We start from the raw sequence: 19,376 nt of genomic DNA, 5'->3' as shown, positions 1-19,376 counted from the left end.
AAAAACACAAGAGTTACCAGCATTTAAAAGAAGTTCACGTTGAGTGTAATGGCGGGAGAGGCTTTATTCAGAGAGGTGTATTTCTGCCGTGGGAGGAGTTGGGAAAATGCACTGGGATGACCTGGGCATCTAAGTTCTCCTAGAACTCCACAATTTGGAAGCAGAGGCGGCCCCTGGCAGCGGGCCTGCAGGCTTGGCATACAGGCCTTCTAACCCCTCCCTGGTGATATTCTGTCAACTGCTGTCTGCTGGGGGGGGGGGGGGCATCTTTGGAGAATTCAGCTGGGAAAAGTCACAAAACCCATGTAAGATATCCAAAATAACCACTTAATTAAGGCAGAGGATTCCCCTGGAAGAGGCTCAGAACCTTAATTCCAGGAATGATTGGCACTTGAGTCACTTTTCCAAGAATAGAAGTTTCTAGAATACTTGGAAACTTCCCCAGTGACCTGACTTCACTGGGATGGAACCAGTCTGTCCTGAGGAAGTTGGGCCAAAAGTGCAGGCTAGCAAGAAGAATCCTGAACTCAGAGTAAGAAGACTCTTACCTTGGGAGCCGGTGCTGTGGCACAGTAGTTAATCCTCTGCCTGTGGTGCCAGCATCCCATATGGATGCCGGTTCTAGTCCCAGCTGCTCCTCTTCCAATCCAGCTCTCTGCTATGGCCTGGGAAAGCAGTGGAAGATGGCTCAGGTGCTGGGCCCCTGCACCTGTGTGGGAGACCCAGAAGAAACTCCTGGCTCCTGGCTTCGGATCGCCGCAGCTCCAGCCATTGCAGCCAGTTGGGGAGTGAACCAGTGGATAGAAGACCTTTCTATCTGTCTCTCCCTCTCACTGTCTATAACTCTACCTCCCAAATAAATAAAATCTTAAAAAAAAGAAGAAGAAGAAGAAGACGACTCTTACCTTACACATGCTGGGGACGTGACCTTGAGCAAGTCACTTAACATCTGTTTTCTCAGCAGTAAGTGGATTACTGTGGGAAGGACTTCACCAAGTCCATGTGGAAGCTCAGAATACTAAATCTCAGTAAATATTACTTCATCTGAATATAATCCCCTCCAAACAAAAGTCTTTAACACAGCAACTGATGATGCGACTGGGGAGGGGAACAAGTTTTTAGTGGACCATCATCAAATAAGTCTCAGGTGTTCACATAATTATAGTTATCATTGCTTCACCCTTAGTATTGAAAGGAACCTGAGACAGTGGGAGGAAGCACCCGGCTCCTGGCTTTGCATCAGCGCAACACTGGCCATGGTGGCCATTAGGGGAGTGAACCAACAGAAGGAAGACCTTTCTCTCTGTCTCTCTCTCTCACTGTCTATAACTCTCTCTCTCTGTCTCTCTCTCCCACTGTCTAACTCTGCCTGTCAAAAAAAAAAAAAAAAAAAAGGAACCTGAAACATCATCTAAGAGAATCCTGATATGGCTTCTACTTTCTTCTTCTTTTTTCTTTTCTTTCTTTTTTTTTTTAAGATTTATTTATTTGAAAGCAGAGTTACAGAGAGAGAGAGAGATATCTTCCATCCGCTGTTTCACTTTCCAAATGCTGCAACAGCTGGAGCTGTGCTGATCCGAAGCCAGGAGCCAGGAGCTTCTTGTGGGTCTCCCATGTGGGTGCAGGAGCCCAATAACTTGGGTCATCTTCTACTGCTTTCCCAGGCCATCACAGAGAGCTGGATGGGAAGTGGAGCAGCCAGGACTGAACCAGCACCCATATGGGATGCTGGCACTGCAGGTAGCAGCTTTACCCGCTGTGCCACAGTGCTGGGCCCCTCTTTTTCTTTTAAGATTCTGCATATAAAAGGCAGAGTTACAGAGAGACTGAGGGAAAAACAGAAAAACAAGGTCTTCCATTTGCTGGTTCACTTTCCAAATGGCCACAATGGTTGGGATTGGGCTAGGCCCACACCAGGAGCCTGGAACCTTATCTGGGTCTCCCACATGGATAGCAGGGGCCCAAGCACTCAGGCCATCTTCTGCTGCTTTCTCAAGTGCATTAGCAGGGCACTGGATCACAAGTGGATCAGCCAGGACCAGAACCAGTATTCATGTGGGATGCCAGCAATGCAGGTGGCGCTTTTACCCACTGTGCCACAGTTCCCGCCCTGGCTTCTGCCTTCTTATACAACTCTTGCAATAATGAAGAAAAGGACAAAAAAAAAAACTATCAAAGATGTCAGTCCAACTAGCTGTGTGCAGCCCCTCGAGCTGGCCAGGGTCACCAAGGTGCTGGTCAGGACTGACTCACAGGGACAATGTGTGCAGCTGCGCGTGGAATTTATGGGTGACACAAGCCACTCCATCATCTGCAATACGAAAGGCCCAATGCATGGCCCAGGGTGAGGAGTTACCCTGTTGGAGTCAGAGGGAGTGGCTTGGAGGCTGCACTCAGCTGCTTCTGTGTCCTGGATGATGGGATCGACCACTTGCCCCACAACAGCAATCTGTAGCTGTTAAATAAAGTGTTTGTATTATAAAAGGAGGGGAAGAGAGAGAGAGAAACAAGGATGTTAGCCTGTTGAGTCATCAGCAGTAGCTGTCTGTTCCACGTGGCTCTTTACATAAGGAAAAGGAGCTTTTCGTTTTAGCCAAGTGCTCTGTTGTTTGCAGCTGGAAGCATCCCTGAGTGATAAAACATCTCCCTGGCTGCAGGTTCAAGGATGCGCACGTGAGTTGAGCTAGTGCAATCAGAGCCACCGAAGTCCGACTGTTGGAATAAGTTCTTTTTTTTAAGGATTTACTTTAAAAGCCAGAGTTATTTATTTGAAAATTAGAGTTACAACGAGAGAGAAACAGAGAGAGCTCCCATCTGCTGGTTCCCTCTCCAAATGGCCGCAATGGCCAGGGCTGGGCCAGGCTGAAGCCAGGAGCCAGGAGCTTCATCTGGGTCTCCCACCTGGGTGCAGGGGCCCTACCACTTGGGTCATCTTCCACTGCTTTTCCCGGGCCATTAGCAGGGAGCTGGATCAGAAGTGGAGCAGCTGGGACACAAACAGGCATCCACAGGGGATGCTGGGGCCACAGGCAGCAGCTTTACCTGCTATGCCACAACACTGCCCAAGAATAAGTTCTTTATCGCTAGACTTGAAAGTTAAAACACGCAAGCTCCGAGATGCTAGCAGCCCACTTGCCCTTGCGTGAAGACAGCCTGTGAGAATGCGGCCAGCACAGGGGAGCATGCGTTACGGGCACATCTTTGAGTCCCTGTTCCCCCTGAAATGCGAGTGCCTCAAACTCCTGAGATGAGTTTTTTTGGCTCAAGCTTGTCTGAGATGTTTTCTGATGTCATGTCCTGATCAGTCCTTCTCAACACATGGTTCACGCCGCTCCTAGTCCATAGTTCCTCCCACCTGCACTGGCTCAAGTGATGCGTAAGTACCTAAGAGCAGGGCTTAATATTTACTCTCTGTAAAAGAGAGCGACTCCTCCCCTTCTCTCTGTTCAGGCCCCTGGAGCCGTCCCTCCCTGTGCACTGCAAAGCGGGCTCCTGCCCCGGGCGAGGAGAGGTGAACTAGCCCGCACATCTCAGGGTGAGACTTGCCAGCACAGGGAAGCACGGTGCGCCTGATTCTCCCCTGGGGAGAATTCATGAAGAGGCTTTTCAGGGAGGTGGGGGAAGGGAGACCAGAGGAAGTCCCTACGAGGCAGGAGAAGGTTGGCTACTATTGAATTGTTCCCACTCCCTTCCTCCCAATGATCAAAGTTGTACTGGAATATAAAAAGAGAGAACACTATGTTTCATACGTGATTTTTCTTCTGGCAAGCCTGTATGTCTGTGACGATCAGAATAAAATGATGCCTCAATCAGTTTGAGAGCTACAAACACAGCTCTCGAGGTCAAGGGATAGCAGTCATCTGGCCCACTGTCAGGAGACGAACCAGGGGTCCCCCGACCCAGCACTCACAGCCGCCTTCTCTCTTTGACTCTCTTGCTTCTTCGTCTACAAAGTGGAGATAGCAGTACCCATCTACTCCACGTGGGCATTGTGAGAATCAGATCAGACTGCATCTGTGGATGTTCCTAAATAAGCAAGAATTTGTTTCTTTTGCCTCCTCATAGAGGGTTCAGATGGAAGTGACCAGGAGCTGGGAGTCGCAGGAGGGGAGATGGGCGTGGGCCCTGCCCAGCTGCCCCCCCCCCATTATCACAGCGCTGCTCCATCCACCCATCACCACCACTTCCAGCCCTCCTTCCACCCACTCACATCGCTTTACTGCTTTTCCTCTCCACCTTGACTCAGAACGTGCATCTGGGCAGTTGCTCATGAATTCAAAGGGGAAAACACCCTCCTCCCCCGCTGGCCTTGCTGACTCCACAGCTTCCTGTCTCTTCTCCTCTCACTGCCTCTCTAGAGGCCAACTGCCACTCACAGACAAGTTCTCCAGGGCCGTGTCACCCATGCACACAACGTGACTGCCGGGTGAGGTTTCTGGTCTGACCTCTCCCCTTTGAAGCCTTGTGACGGGTCACCAGGACTGACGGAATGGCCGAGAGCTGCTGTGCCAGGGGAGGGGTTGGGGGCCCCCACCTGCCCAGACAACCCGAGGGATCCCTGTGTGGCTTCCTCCCCTGCCTGGAAGCCTCTGCCATGGGATTGGAGAACACAGACTCCTCAACCCCCAGAGACCACGGCCATGACCACAGCCACGGCCCCTGAGCTCCATGCACCCACAGCGGGCACGCACCCTCCCTCCCACACGCACAGGTCTGTGCCCAGCCCAGGAACTAGAGAAACAACAGCTGTCGCCTGGATGCCCACCGCCTGGGATGATTTCACATATATTTTCTCGAATCGTTTTATCACCTCCTCTCCTTTCTCGCTCATGGCTCAGGATCCAAGTTCAGGTCAAACAGCTGGTAAGTGTCATCCAGGTTGTAAGCCCAAGTGTGCCAGGCCACCGCGTCTCTGTCCTCATGCACTGTCAAGCTTGTGGCCAACAGGCACGCATCTTGCTACTTCCTGGCTAGCTGCTCTAAGGGCAAAACCCAACCCCGTCTGATCCAGGAGGGAAAAGCCTTTTCCCTCTGTCAAGCAGCTGGATTTCTGCAGAGAAGCAGCTTTACTTAAACAAACTCAGCCACTGTCCGCCCCCTCCCTGCCTGTCCTCGTGTCACTATTTGCAGGAATTAAATGAGTTTTGATTGAAAAGCGAGCTTTAAGCACTCACAGCATTAGTCATGGTAGAGTCTCGGCCAAATGGCGGAGCAAACGACCAAAGGGAACGCAGCGCTGAGTCACTTCCTCAGCCCCGACCCAGCCAGAGGACACCGCTGAGCATCCACAGGGCCGGGCTTTAAAGTCACAGGGCGCTGCAGCAGCTGCACTGGCTTTGTCCGCGTAAAGATAATTTCATCCAACCCCCGCCCCGGGGAAAGCCAATCTTCAGAAACGAAGGAGCCAATGTGACCCTTTGTTTTCTAATAAAACCAACATTTACTACTAAAGGATCAGAAAGGGAAAACACACTCACCATGTTGTCAACATGTGGCCTTCCACAGCTGTTTTATTTGTTTTTGGTTTTTAAGATTTATTTATTTGAAAGACAGGGCAGAAGAGACACTGAGAGATCTTCTATCCTCTGGTTCCCTCCCCAAGTGGCCAGCAGCCCCAAGTTGAAAACAGGGGCTGGAACTCCACCCAGGCCTCCCACCAGGGTGGTAGGGACCCAGACACGTGGGTCATCATCCGCTGCCTCCCAGGCACATTAGCAAGGAGCTGGATCTGAACAGAGCAGCCAGAACGCAAACGTACACTCCAATAGGGGATGCCAGCGGTGCAACAACGCCAGCTGTGCTACGACTCTGGCCCCTTAAAAACATATTTATTATGTGAGAGGCAGTGACACAGATAAAGCTCCCATCTGCTGGTTCACTTTTCAAATACCCACCATAGCTGGGATGGAACCCAGGCCGAAACTGGACATAATCGAGTCTCCCACGTGGGTGACAAGAGCCCAATTGCTTGAGCTATCACTTGCGTAGCTGCATACCTGTGTGGATGTGCACGTGCGCGCACACACACACACACACACACTCCCAAAATGCCTCAGGGTATCAGGAAGAAAGCAGCAGAGTGGAGGCAAAGGAATTCATTTTATTTGTTGAAAAAAAAAAAGCAAACAAACAGATGTAAACCTATGTGTGTGTTCAGTAAGCATATCTCTATCAAGAATCTGTGTGTACCTGGCTCTATAAATCAGTAGACAAGAGAGTTCCTGTCCTCAGCATGCTTAGTTTACCCAGGGAGATACACAAGTCAACGAGTAACTTCCGCACCGTGATGAGAACTGGGTTTGCACCTGCTGCGTGCAGCGCTCACTCTTACCTTCCACAAGTGCCCTCGCTGAGCTCACATCCCAGTGCAAATTCTTGATCTTCTTACTTCACCTGCTGGTAGCATTTGACACTGTTCCTTGGAGGATATGCAGTGGGGCAGCCAAGACTGCGGACTCTTGAATTCAGCATCAAAGCTCCAGCACCATCAGCTGTGCAATCGTGAGAAAATCCTTTAGACTCAGTGCCTCACGTTTGTCATCTCCAGCGTGAGGGTGACAACGATAACGTCTGCTTCCCAGCGTCGTGAGGACGGAAGTACACTGGGAGCGTGATTTTTATTAGAAAACTTGCTTGACTGAGCTCCCAAGGCTGTTGGCACTCACCCAGCTACTCCTTCCCAGTCTTCTCTGCTGGTTCCTTCTTGCCCTGATCTCCAAAGCTGCCCCAGGTCCTTGTCATGATAACTTCTTTCACTGTAGCACTCTCGGGGCAAGCTCACCCAGCCCTATGGCTTTAAATACTACCAGATGGGGAGACGTGGAGGCACCACCCAGTTCTCCCTCCACTGAAACACTATTCCCTGACACTGTCCGTGGACAGCCCTCACAGGGATTATCTCGGCTTCAGAGAGCCGTCTTACCCAAGGCCGTGTTTTCCTGGGAACAGCCGACATTCAGTTCCTGGCTGGGACAGGGCATACAGGCCTTGCTATCTCATCCCCACGGAGAACAGTTCTGAGCCTGGAGTTCCCGTGGGATCAGCCGAGGCTCTCAGGCCTGCACCACCGTCGCCTCTGCCCAACCCTGCTTCTTCTCCCTGCCTCCAGAGATGTTGCTCCCAAGGACAGTGTCTATGAAACACCTGAACACTGAACCCTGTCTGTTTCCCGAAGAACCCACACTGTGGTGCCATTTGCATGCCAACCAGCCCATGTTTTACACCACGAGGCCTACCCTCCCCCTGCACACAGCAGCTGGTACTTGGAAACTTAAAGGATGTCTCAGATTTAAATATCTAAAGCTAAGCTCTTGATCATCCTCTCCTTTCATGAATAAGTTCATTCTTTCCATTTTTTCGGGCTCAAATAAAGGAACAATACTTTATTCCTATCTTTATTTCATCTCCTTCATCCTGCTTTCAGCAAATCCTCTCTAGCTATTCTGCTATCAACTTACATTAGAATCTTATCAGCTCTCACCATCTCCACTGCTGACAGCCGGGTCTGAGTCACCATTATCTCTCCTTTAGCTCACCGCTGTGCCCTTCTCACTGGGCTTGCTACTGTTTCCTTTCATTCTACAATTCTATTTTAGACCAAGTACCCAGAGTGGTAGCGCAAAGCAAATCGGAGGTCAGAGCTGGTCACACCTCAGCTCAGCACCCTCCAATGTGAGAAGCTGCATAAAACTGAAATATCCAGACTCATCAGGAAAAAAGAGCTACCAGCACGGGTAATGAGAGAACACATCACCACAGGCAGACACTACTGGCATCACAAAGATATTATTCTGAACAACTTTACACCAATACAACTGACAACACAGGTAAAATAGATAAATTCCTTAATGATACAAAATGTCAAGCACTCACTCAAAAAGAAGCAGGTGGCAGTGGCATTGTGGCGCAGCAGGTTAAGCTGCCACTTGCAACGCTGGCATCCTATATTGGAGCGCCAGTTCAAGTTCTGGTTGCTCAGTGTCTAACCCAGCTTTCCGCTAATGTGCCTGGGAAAGTGGTCGATGATAGCCCACTGATACCCTTGTGGGAGACCCGGGTGGAGTTCTGGGCTCCTGCTTCACTCTGGGCTGCCCCAGGCCGTATTAGAGTGAAAAAGCAGATGGAAGATCTCTCTCTGTCACAGAGCCTTCCAAATTAAACAAATAAATAAATAAATCTTTAAAAAATATAGGCTACCCTAGGGCCGGCACTGCAACACAGTGAGTTAATCCTCCATCTATGGTGCTGGCATCCTGTATGGGCACCAGTTCAAGTCCCGGCTGCTCCTCTTCTGATCCAGTTCTTTGCTGTGGCCTGGGAAAGCAATAGAAGATGGTCAGGCATTTGGGCCCCTGTACCCACATGGGAGACCCAGAAGAAACGCCTGGCTCTTGGCTTTGGATTGGCCCAGCCCCGGCCGTTGTGGCCATTTGGGGAGTGACCCAGTGGATGGAAGACCTTTCTCTCTCTCTCTGCCTCTCACTGTCTGTAACTCTTCCTCTCAACTAAATAAAAATCTTAAAAAAAAAAAAAAGCTACCTTAATAACCCTACAAATTGAATTTGCAGGTAAAATCTCTCCCACAAAGAGAACTCCAGACCCAGATGGCTTGACTGGTGAATTCTGTTGAACATTTTTCTTTAAAGATTTATTGATTTTATTTGAAATGCAGAGTTACAAAGAGAGTGGGGGAGAGAGATATATATATTTTCCATCTGCTGGTTTACTCCTCAAATGGCTGTAACGCCCAGAGCTGGGTCGATTGGAAGCCAGGAGCCAGGAGCTTCTTCTGGGTTTCCTGTGTAGGTGGCAGGAGCCCAAGCACTTGGGCCATCTTCTGCTGCTTTCCCAGGCACTTTAGTGGGGAGCTGGAATGGAAGTGGAGCAGAAGTGGGATGCCGGGGCTGTAGGAGGTGGCTTAATCTGCTACACCACAGCACTGGCCCTGGTTTAACAAAGAAATAATATCAGTTCTACAAAAACCCTTCTAGAAAATTCAATACTAGGATATATTTCACGACTTATTCTTTGAAACTATTAATACCCTGATACCAAAACCAAAGATATTACAAAAAAAAAAAAAAAGATAACTGAAGACCCACATTCCTAATGATATGAATGTTGATCATTTTTTATCAAAAACTTAGTCAATTAAATACAGTAACATGGAAAAAGAGATGAACATCATGACCAGATGGGGTTTAAATGGCCTACATGGACTGGAAGTTTCTTTTCTTTCTTTCTTTCTTTTTTTTTTTTTTTTAAAGGCAGAATGGACAGTGAGAGAGAGAGAAAGGTCTTCCTTTTGCCATTGGTTCACCCTCCAATGGCCGCCGCAGCCAGCACACCACACTGATCCGAAGCCAGGAGCCAGCTACTTATCCTGGTCTCCCATGGGGTGCAGGGCCCAAGCACTTGGGCCATCCTCCACTGCACTCCCTGGCCACAGCAGAGAGCTGGCCTGGAAGAGGGGCAACCGGGACAGAATCCGGCGCCCCGACCGGGACTAGAACCCGGTGTGCCGGCGCTGCAAGGCGGAGGATTAGCCTAGTGAGCCGCAGCGCCGGCCAGACTGGAAGTTTCAACACAGTGGCCTACAAAACCATACACAGCTTGGCTCCCCACCGTGTTTCTGATCTCCTCTCCTGCTACTCTTAGCTTTCTGCATCCCAAGCACAGTGGCTTCTGTGATGTTCTGAGTTTTCCTGGAGTGCTTCTAACCAGGACTCCTCACTGGGGTTTCCCCTACCTGGGTAATCTTCCCCCAGATTCTTGCATGTCTAACTCTTTGAAAGTCAGTTTTATGAGTCAACATGGCTAAGCTATAGTCTTGTTATTCAGTCAGACATGAACTGGGAGAGTCTCTGCTTACTGGTCTTTACTCCAATGTGGTCTTCTCTAGCAAGGATTTCCTTAACAATCCCGCTTAAAATTGAGACCCCTCGTCATTTTTATTTCCTTTCCTGCTGGTTTTTTTTTTTTTTTTTGTAAATATATATAGATTTATTTGAAAACCAGTTACAGAGGGGCCAGCGGCGCTGTGGCACAGTGGGTTAATGCCCTGGCCTGAAGCACTGACATCCCATATGGGCGCCGGTTCGAGATGCGGCTGCTCCACTTCCGATCCAGCTCTCTGCTATGGCCTGGGAAAGCAGTAGAAGATGGCCCACATCCTTGGGCCCCTGCACCCACGTGGGAGACCAGGAAGAGATTCCTGGCTCCTGGCTTCGGATGGGCGCAGCTCTGGCTGTTTCGGCCAACTGTAGAGTGAACCATTGGATGGAAGACCTCTCTCTCTCTCTTTGCCTCTCCTCTCTCTGTGTAACTCTGACTTTCAAACAAATAAATAAATCTTAAAAAAAAAAGGAAAAAAGAAAACCAGTTACATAGAGAAAGAGAGGAAGAGGCAGAAAGAGATCTTCCACCTGCTGGTTCACTCTACAAATGTCTGCAACAGCCAGGGCTGGGCCAGGGTACAGCCAGAAGCCTGGAACTCCATGTGGGTCTCTCACATGGGTGTCAGGTGTCCAGGCTCTCGGGGCATCATCTGCTTCTTTCCCGGACACGTTAACAGGGAGCTGGATCAGAAATGGAGCACCTGGGACTCAAACTGGCATTCATATGGGACGCTCTCAACAGATGGTTGGACATGCAAAATGTATACACAACAATGGAATATAATTTAATCTTTAAAAGTATGGGACTTTTGACACATGTTACAATATGGATGACTTGTGAAGACATTTTGCTAAGTTAAAACAAGCCAAACACGGGAGCCAGCATTGTAGTGCAGCAAGTTAAGCCACTGCTTGCGACACACACATCCTGTATTGAAGTGCTAGCTCAAGTGTTGGCTACTCCATTACTCTGCTTCCAATCTAGCTCCCTGCTAGATTACACCTGAGAAGCAGTGGACAATGGCTCAAGTACTTGAGTTCCAGCCACCTGCATGAGAAACCCATATGAAGTTCCAGGTTTCTGGCTTCCATCTGGCCCAGTCACAGCTGTTGCAGCCATCTGGGGAGTGACCTAGAAGATGAAAGTGCTCTTTCTCTGTATATGTGTGTGTCTTTCAAATGAGTAAATAAAACATTTTTTTAAAAAGCCAGCCAGAAAAGAACAAATACTATATGAGCAAAATCAGGGAGAGAAACTAAAATAGAGGTTACCAGGAACTGGGGGATGAAGAAAAGGGCAGTTACTGTTTAATGGGTAGAGTTTTTGTTGGGGATAATGAAAAAAACCTGGAGATAAACAGGATGATAGTTGTACAACATTGTGAATGTACTCACTGCCATTGAACTGAACTCCTAGAGTGGTAGAATGTATATTCTACCACAAGAAAAATTCATTTAAAAATTTTAAGGTTAATATATATTAATTATATAATATTAATGTATATTAATATTAATATATATTACAAAGGCAGGGTGACAGAGAAAGAGAGACAGAGATCCTCTATCCACTTGGCCACTCCCCAAAAGGCCACAACAGCTGGGCTGGGCCAGGTGGAAGCCAGGAGCCAGAGACTCCACCTGAATCTTTTATGTGGATGGCAGGGGCCCACTTGGGCCATCTTTGACTTTCCCAAGCACATTAGCAGAGGGCTGTATCCAAAGCAGAGCAGCCAGGACTCAAATAGGCTCCAATAGAGGGCGCCAACATCACAAACAGCAGCTTAATCTGCACCACAGCCAGCCTCTGCTGAGTCTTTTTGAGGGGAGTGGAAGCTAATGGGCGGGAGTTACATAATACACATGGCAGTCACTAGGTTCATGCCTGCTGACTTCTCTCTCCAAGCTTGCTTGCCTCTGGCTTGGGTTATTTTCCTCAAAAAATGATCTCTGAGATAGGGATGCAGGAAATGCTGCCCCAGGAACACCACCTGGGGGAGAGGGACCAGAGAGTGTTGGGCAAGGGGAGAAGGTGGATTATGGTGAGCTCACACCAAAGGCCCCAGCCAGTCCTTGGTGAACCCTGGAGCTGGACTGATGGAAACATCCTGCACTGGGGCGAGTGGGCCCCACTACTTTCTCAACAAGCAATCGTTGGATGTAAGCTGCTGCCAAGAATGACAAGACACTGGGTGAGGTAGGTTCCTTCAGCTGAGGGCAATGCCCAGAGCAGAACTCACCAGCCATGCACCCTCTTAGCATCTGGGCAAATGGGTGTCTCCACTTCGGAGGGTGAGGTCTCAGTTGCACCCTACAGCATCCGTTACAGTCCACCCTTGCCCTGCTTGCTTCATTGCAGTCCTGTGACAGATCCTCAGGGTCCTTTGGGGGCTTCTTTTCTTGGAGAATCTTACAAAATGAAGGTTAAGGAATGTACAATGAAGTTCCAGGTTTCTGTACATATGTACATATGTACTTCATATGTACATATGAACATATATGTACATATATGTACATATGTACTTCATATGTACATTCATATGTACATTCACAATGTACAGTCAAGCACTTTCCAAAGCCTAGAAACTACACGGAATCTTATCAAGGAATTTTTTAAAAATTTATTTATTTACTTGAAAGAATGAGAGAGATCAATCTTTTATCTTCTGGTTCATTCCCCCAAACCCTGCAATAGCCAGGGCTGGGCCAGGCTGAAGCCAGGAGTCTGGAGTTTTATGTGGGTCTTCCACGTGGGTGGCAGGACCCAAGTACTTGGGCCATCATCTGTTGCCTCCCAAAATGCTTTATTTTTCTTTATTTTTTAAAGATTTATTTATTTATTTGAAAGGCAGAGTTACATAGAGAGAGAGAAGGAGAGGCAGAGAGAGAGAGAGAGGTAATCCATCCATTGGTTTACTCCTCAATTGGACACAACAGCCGGAGCTGTGCCAATCCAAAGCCAGGAGCCAGGAGCTTCCTCCAGGTCTCCCATGCAGGTGCAGGGGCCCAAGGACTTGGGCCATCTTCTACTGCTTTCCCAGGCCATAGCAGAGAGCTGGATAGGAAGTGGAGCATCTGGGTCTCGAACCGACACCCATATGGGATGCTGGCACTGCAGGCGGTGGCTTTACCTGCTATGCCACAGCACTGGCCCCATCCCAGAATGCTTTAGCAAGAGTTAGAGTGGAAGCTGAGGAGCCAGGACTCAAACTGGCCCTCCAGTGTGGGATAGGGGCATTGCAAGTGTAATTGATGTATATCTTGTGTCTAAACAAAGTCAAAACTAAAGACTTCCACAAAGCAGACCCAAAATTCTGAGACTGTCAGAACTACTGAGGCTGAATTCTTCAAGATAAGCTGACCCAACTTAATGACCCAACCCAAGTTGGCACATTAACTTCAAAAAGTAGAAGCTAAAACGGAAACAAAACTAACACCTAGAGGCCAGCGCCATGGCTCACTAGGCTAATTCTCCGCCTTGCAGCGCCGGCACACCGGGTTCTAGTCCCAGTCAGGGCGCCGGATTCTGTCCCGGTTGCCCCTCTTCCAGGCCAGCTCTCTGCTGTGGCCAGGGAGTGCAGTGGAGGATGGCCCAAGTACTTGGGCCCTGCACCCCATGGGAGACCAGGAGAAGCACCTGGCTCCTGCCTTCGAATCAACACGGTGCACTGGCCACGGCGGCCATTGGAGGGTGAACCAACGGCAAAGGAAGACCTTTCTCTCTGTCTCTCTCTCTCTCACTGTCCACTCTGCCTGTCAAACAACAACAACAACACCACCTAGAGACCTAATAAAGATTTACCATACCTTGTTTTGCTCCTGTGTATTACTTCCACCTTCCTACTTAATAAATCAGGGAGGACGTACACTTGTTCAGGACGTTAGAGTCACAAAAACATGCTTTAAATGCAGGTGAAGCTCTCAGGCTGCTCCGCTTCTCATCCAGCTCCCTGCTGATGCGCCCGGGAAGGAAGATGGCCCAAGTGCCCCCATGGGAGACTGGATGGAGTTCAGGGTTCCTGGCTTTGGCTAGGCCCAGCCCGGCCATTGTGGCCATTTGGGAAGTCAGCCAGCAAATAGAAGTGCGCTGGCTCACTCGCTCTCTTTCTCTGTTACTGTCTTTCAAATGACCAAACAAATCTTTACAAAAAATGCTAGTGAGGAGCTACTCTCTCATCAACTCAATCAATACATTCTAGGAATAGAAACCTGACACAGAGGTTGAAATTGTACTCCTAGATCCTTGCTGAACAATCACGGAAAACTACGTCAAACAGTAGTAAGATCTGAGCTGATACTAACTCCAGATGGTAATGGTTTATCCTCCACTGAGACTGAATCCAGAAAACTCTTGCTAGGAGCATTAGGCTATTCACAATTAAAAACAAATATGTAATTTCAATTTATTTGTTATAAATTACTATGTCTTTTTAAAATATTTATTTATTTATTTATTTTGAGAGGCAGAGAGAAAGCTCCCATTCACAATGACCAGAGCTGGGCTACACCCAAGCCAAAAGCCAAGAATTTGATCTGCATCTCCCACATGGGTTGCAGGAACCCAATTACTTTGCCTTCTGGGCTATATATCAGCAGGCAGCTGGAATAGGAAGTGGAGCTGGGATTCGAACCAAGCCACTCCAGTACAGGATGTGGGGCATCTCACCTACTGACAACCACTAAGCCAAACATCTGAACCATTTAAGTCAACTTTTAAAAATGTATTGATTGATGGAAGAGAGAGAACTACACACTGCTTCACCTTGCAGATGCCTAGTGGCTGAGGCTGAGTGGGGGCCAAAGTGGGGAGCCAGGAAGGCAATCTAAGTCTTTCATATTGGTGGCAGGAATCCAATGACTGAAGCCTTCACCATGGCCTCTCAGACCCTACATTAGCAGGAAGCTGGAGTCAGGAGCCAGAGCCAGAATTAGGCCCAGGTGAGTACCATTGTGGGCCATGGCTGCCTTAACCACTAGGCTAAACACCTACTCACAAGCCAATGGTTTTTACACAAACAAGTTGTTCATCTGGTCAAATGCTGTGGCCTAGTGGGTAAAGCCGCCGCCTGCATTGGCTGGCATCCTATGTAGGTGCCAGTTCTAGTCCCGGCTGCTCCACTTCTGATCCAGCTTTCTGCTATGGCCTGGGAAAGCAGTAGAAGATGGCCCAACTGCTTGGGCCCTGCACCTGCTTGGGAGACCTGGAGGAAGCTCCTGGTTCCTGGCCTCGGAATGGCCCAGCTCCAGTCCCTGTGGCCATTTGCGGAGTGAACCAGCAGATGGAGGACCTCTCTCTCTGCTTCAGCCTCTCTATGATTCTGCCTTTCAAATAAATAAATGAATAAATTTTAAAATTTTTTTTCACTCATCAAGATTGACTTTCAGGTTAAGCTGTGATGCCAGTATCCTAGATGAGTGCTTGTTCCTGTCCGGGCTGCTCCACTTCCCATCCAGCTCCCTGCTAATGTACCTGGGAAAGCAGCAGAAGATGGCCCAAGTGCCTGGGCCCCTGACAGGCACATGGAAGACCCAGAAGAGGCTCCTGGCTCTTGGCTTTGGCCTGGCCCAACTCTGGCTGTCGCAGTCACCTGGGGAATGAACCAGTGGATGGAAGATCTCTCCCTCTCTCTCTCTCTGTAACTCTACCTTTCAAATAAACAAATCTTTTTAAAGATTGAGTTTAAGACCCTAGCTTTCCTGTGTCCACTAGTTCTAAACAATTGCATCTCAACCTTTGCCCAGTCCCAATCAGTGTTAAAGGTCTTAAGCCATTTGACACTAGAATCCAAAACCTATCATCATGTGGCGTAATCCTGTTTCTCCTTTTGGAGAGCAGATTAGAACAGGAAGAGTGATTAACATCTCTGCGTAACTGGCCTTCCAGCACCTGATTGCTCCTAGGGTAAAGTACTTCTTGCCTCAGAGGGAAGCCTGGGCCAACAGGAACAACAAAATATAGGTGGGGTTCTGGGCCCCGCCTCTAGCAGTCCCTCTTGCCTCCCACACCACCCACAACTTGGACGGAAGGGAACTCTGGTGGAGGGAGGGAGGGAGGTGGGGGGTGTGAATAAAGATTTTGGCTGTTGGAGTTGGTGCTGTGGCTTAGCAGGTTAAGCTACCACCTGCAGTATTGGCATTCGTTTTGGGCTCTGGATGGATTCCTGGCTGCTCCACTTAGATTCAGCTACCTGCTTAATGCGCCGCGCCTGGGAAAGCAGCAGCAGATGGCTCAAGTGCTTGGGCTCCGAAGAAGCTCCTGGTTCCTGGCCTGGGTGTGGCCTAGCTCTGGCCCCTGCAGCCATTTGGGGAGTGAACCAGCAGGTGGAAGCCCTCTTTTTCTCTCTCTCTTTTAAATAAAATAAATAAATATTTTAAAAAATTTTTGGCTGTTAACAAAAAGACCTTCCCTGATTCTGTCACAAGGGTTCCCCCGCCCTTCGTGGGGTAGATCTAATAAATTTATTACTTATTAACAAGCTTGCCGGGGATCTCCAAGTGTGCTGATGCAGCAAAGTAATCACTGTGTTTCTTGGGAGCTGATCGGGTTCTCCACTCCACAGAATCATTTATAATAACTTTCCCAGGTGCTGATGAAGAAGAAAATTGGGCATCATTCAACCCCAGTAAATTGCAAAATGCCTCCTTCTTTGTCCACCCCCTTCCCACCAGGCCCCTCTCACTAATGCCTGTTGCCATTGGCTGTGGGTCTGCACACGGGATGTACTAGGCCGTGCCCAGCCCACTGCTAGTGGCTTTACTGCTGCCTACAACAGGGAAAAATCACCGAGGTTTTGCAAACCAAATTGGAAATTCCAGACTCTGCAAAGCCTGCTCTAGAGCGAGCAGGAGAGCACCAACTCTCAGACGCCTCTTCCCGAATCGTGCAGACCCGGGCTCTCTCTGAGGGCCCTGGGAGCTGCTGTCCCCGGGCACTTCAGGGAGCCACACTCAAGCCTGCACGACTGAGCCCAGGGCGCTGGGGGCTCCCTGCCTGGAGATTTTCTCTGGGAGCTGCAGGGCAGGGCACTGTAAGGAATCCGGAATTAACATCTTTTAGCCCAGTGAACTCTGGCCACCAAGCGGGTGGAGGTGGCCCCAGGTCCCGTCACACCCACAGGCCAAGCAGGTGAAGGAGGCGACGCCCTTACAGCACTGGGGGCACCGGGCCAATGCCGCTGCGTGTCCAGAGGCAGAAGGCCCAGATCCGGGAGGAAGAAACGCGGCCAGCACACCTGCGACCGCGACCCCGCGCAGGTGGGCTGGACCTGAGGGCGCGGGGCTTGCGCTCCACCCCCCCACAACACGCCCCTGGGGTCTCCACGGCCTCCTCCGCCCTGCAGGGGCCGCGTCCGCGCCTGCATGGACCCGACTGGGAGGGACTGGAGCTGTGACGCCGACTACACGGTACTGGGGCCAGGCAGGAGCCCGAGGGCAAGGGCAGCCTCAGCCGAGAGGCGGTTTGGAGGAGGAGCCCAGTCCCGACACGCATCCCCGAGGCGGCGACCGTCCGGATGTCCAGTTCCGCAGATGGGCACTGCACTCAGGGCCCAGCACTCGGCCCGCCTCCGCAAGTCTCTGCCCCAGCGCACGTCCCTGCTCGGCACCGGTGGGAGCTGCGGCAATGCGCCGAGGGAAGGAGGAGAGGGGACGCGCGTCCTGGGAGAAGCAGAAGAGCGATTCCCAGGCCGGGCAACTGTCCAGCCTCATGGGGTGTGGAGGGGAGCGTGCGGGGATGGGCAGTGTTGCTAGAGACCCCGGCCCTCTCTCCGTCTGGTGCAAACACGCCGGCGCTCCCCCTCTGCCCCCACCTCTTCCCTCCGACCCCTGCACAAGTGCACAAACCAAAGGCCCACCCTTAGCCTTACCCGGTGTGCGGTCATCCTCCATCCTCAATCTTCCCCCCACCCCCGTTTTGAAAAACCCTGAACATTGCGAAGCAAACTTCCACAGCTTTCGAAATAGACATGACATTTAAAGATGGTTGCCTTTTATGGAAAAGAATAATATTTTCATGTGAAACACAGGCTGAACCAATCATTAATGAGGAAGGCAAGTTTAAACTTGTAACTGAAGATTGTGAGCGATGATATGAACAGGTGTGCTCAGTTACATCCTCTAAGGAGTTACAAGGGCTAATAGGCAGTCCCTTCAGGTCCCTGTTGGAATGATAAAAGGTACTGTGTCTCCACAGAAGCTGGCCTCAGCAGGACAGGGACAGTGAGCAAAGCAAGGTTTATTTAGATCAGAAGCTTTCTGCTGCCGCATTCAGGAGGGCGCTCCACCAGAGGAAGACCCTAGGAACTCCTCAAAGTGGGGTCTTTCAAGCACAAATCAGAGGGTGGGGACAAAACCCATTAGAGTGCCAGAACTGTAACCCTGTCTAGCCTGCTCTTGATAAAACAAAAGAGCAGGGGCGGGTGCCGTGGTGTAGTAGGTTAAGCCTCCACCAGCTGTGCTGGCATCCCATATGGGCGCCAGTTCGAGTCCTGGCTGCTCCACTTCTGATCCACTGCCTGCTAATGGTCTGGGAAAGCAGTGGAGCATGGCCCACATGCTTGGGCCCCTGCACCCATGTGGGAGACCCAGAGGAAGCTCCTGGCTCCTGGCTTCCGATTGGCTCAGCTCCAGTCATTGCATCCATTTGGGGAGTGAACCAGCGGATGGAAGACCTCTCTCTGTGTCTCACCCTCTCTCTCTGTAACTCTGCCTCTCAAAGATAGAAAGAGGGAGAGAGGGAGAGGGAGAGGGAGAGGGAGAGAGAGAGAAAGCCATCAGAAGGATGGGATAAGTAACTTAGTTTTTCTGTTCTTACAATAAAACTAGAAACTCAAAAGAGTAAGATTGGTACTTTGTCTTGCTAAAGGCACCTTCTGGGCAGAAGCAAGCATCTTGTCCACTCTTAAAGGGACTTCTCCTTTTCTTATTCCAGCAGGGACCTGACCTAACTGCCTGTTAGCTCATCTAGCTGCTCACAGAATGATACCTGAGTGCTAGCCTTTTCACTGGACCAAGGTCTACAAAGCCATTAGCATCTTTGATTGAAGCCTGCATCTCAGCAAATGTCACAAATGAGCAATGACCTTTATATGAGAGATGGCCCTGACAATCAGCCCCGTGAAGCCTAGTGATGTACAGCTGGGGGTTGGCGTGACGTCTCTGCACCGCTCACCTTTCTTTTCATGCGACTTGTGGAGTTTCTTCTGTCCTCAGCTTCTCCTCCCGTTTAAAAGACCTGCACAATCTGAGTTTCTTTGGAGCAGTCGGTCAACTGTCTGAGTCTGTGTTTTGCTGAATTGCAGTGTTCAGGCCCCAAATGAGGTTCTTTTGCTTTCACAGTGTCTGAGTTTGAATTGGACAGCATTTCATGGTGTCAGAAGTGGGATCTGAAGTGACTCACCCTTGCTTTGGACACCCATAGGAGTCTCATTCTCCATCACCTCCTGTGTGACTTCAGATCATGGGGGTAACTGCTCTTGGTCCCTG

General features: G+C 49.8%; 1 pseudogene; it reads left to right on the top strand.

The window, feature by feature from the left end:
• The first annotated feature begins 2,144 nt into the window (after positions 1-2,144).
• On the top strand, positions 2,145-3,520 carry LOC149125585 (small ribosomal subunit protein eS28 pseudogene; annotated as a pseudogene).
• Positions 3,521-19,376: the final 15,856 nt, after the last annotated feature.

The sequence above is a fragment of the Oryctolagus cuniculus genome, chromosome 7 (genome assembly GCF_051225735.1).
Source record: "Oryctolagus cuniculus isolate XC-2025 breed Fujian yellow rabbit chromosome 7, ASM5122573v1, whole genome shotgun sequence".
NCBI lineage: Eukaryota > Metazoa > Chordata > Mammalia > Lagomorpha > Leporidae > Oryctolagus > Oryctolagus cuniculus.
Note: the sequence above shows the minus strand (reverse complement) of the source record. Positions and strands in the feature narration are given on the sequence as shown.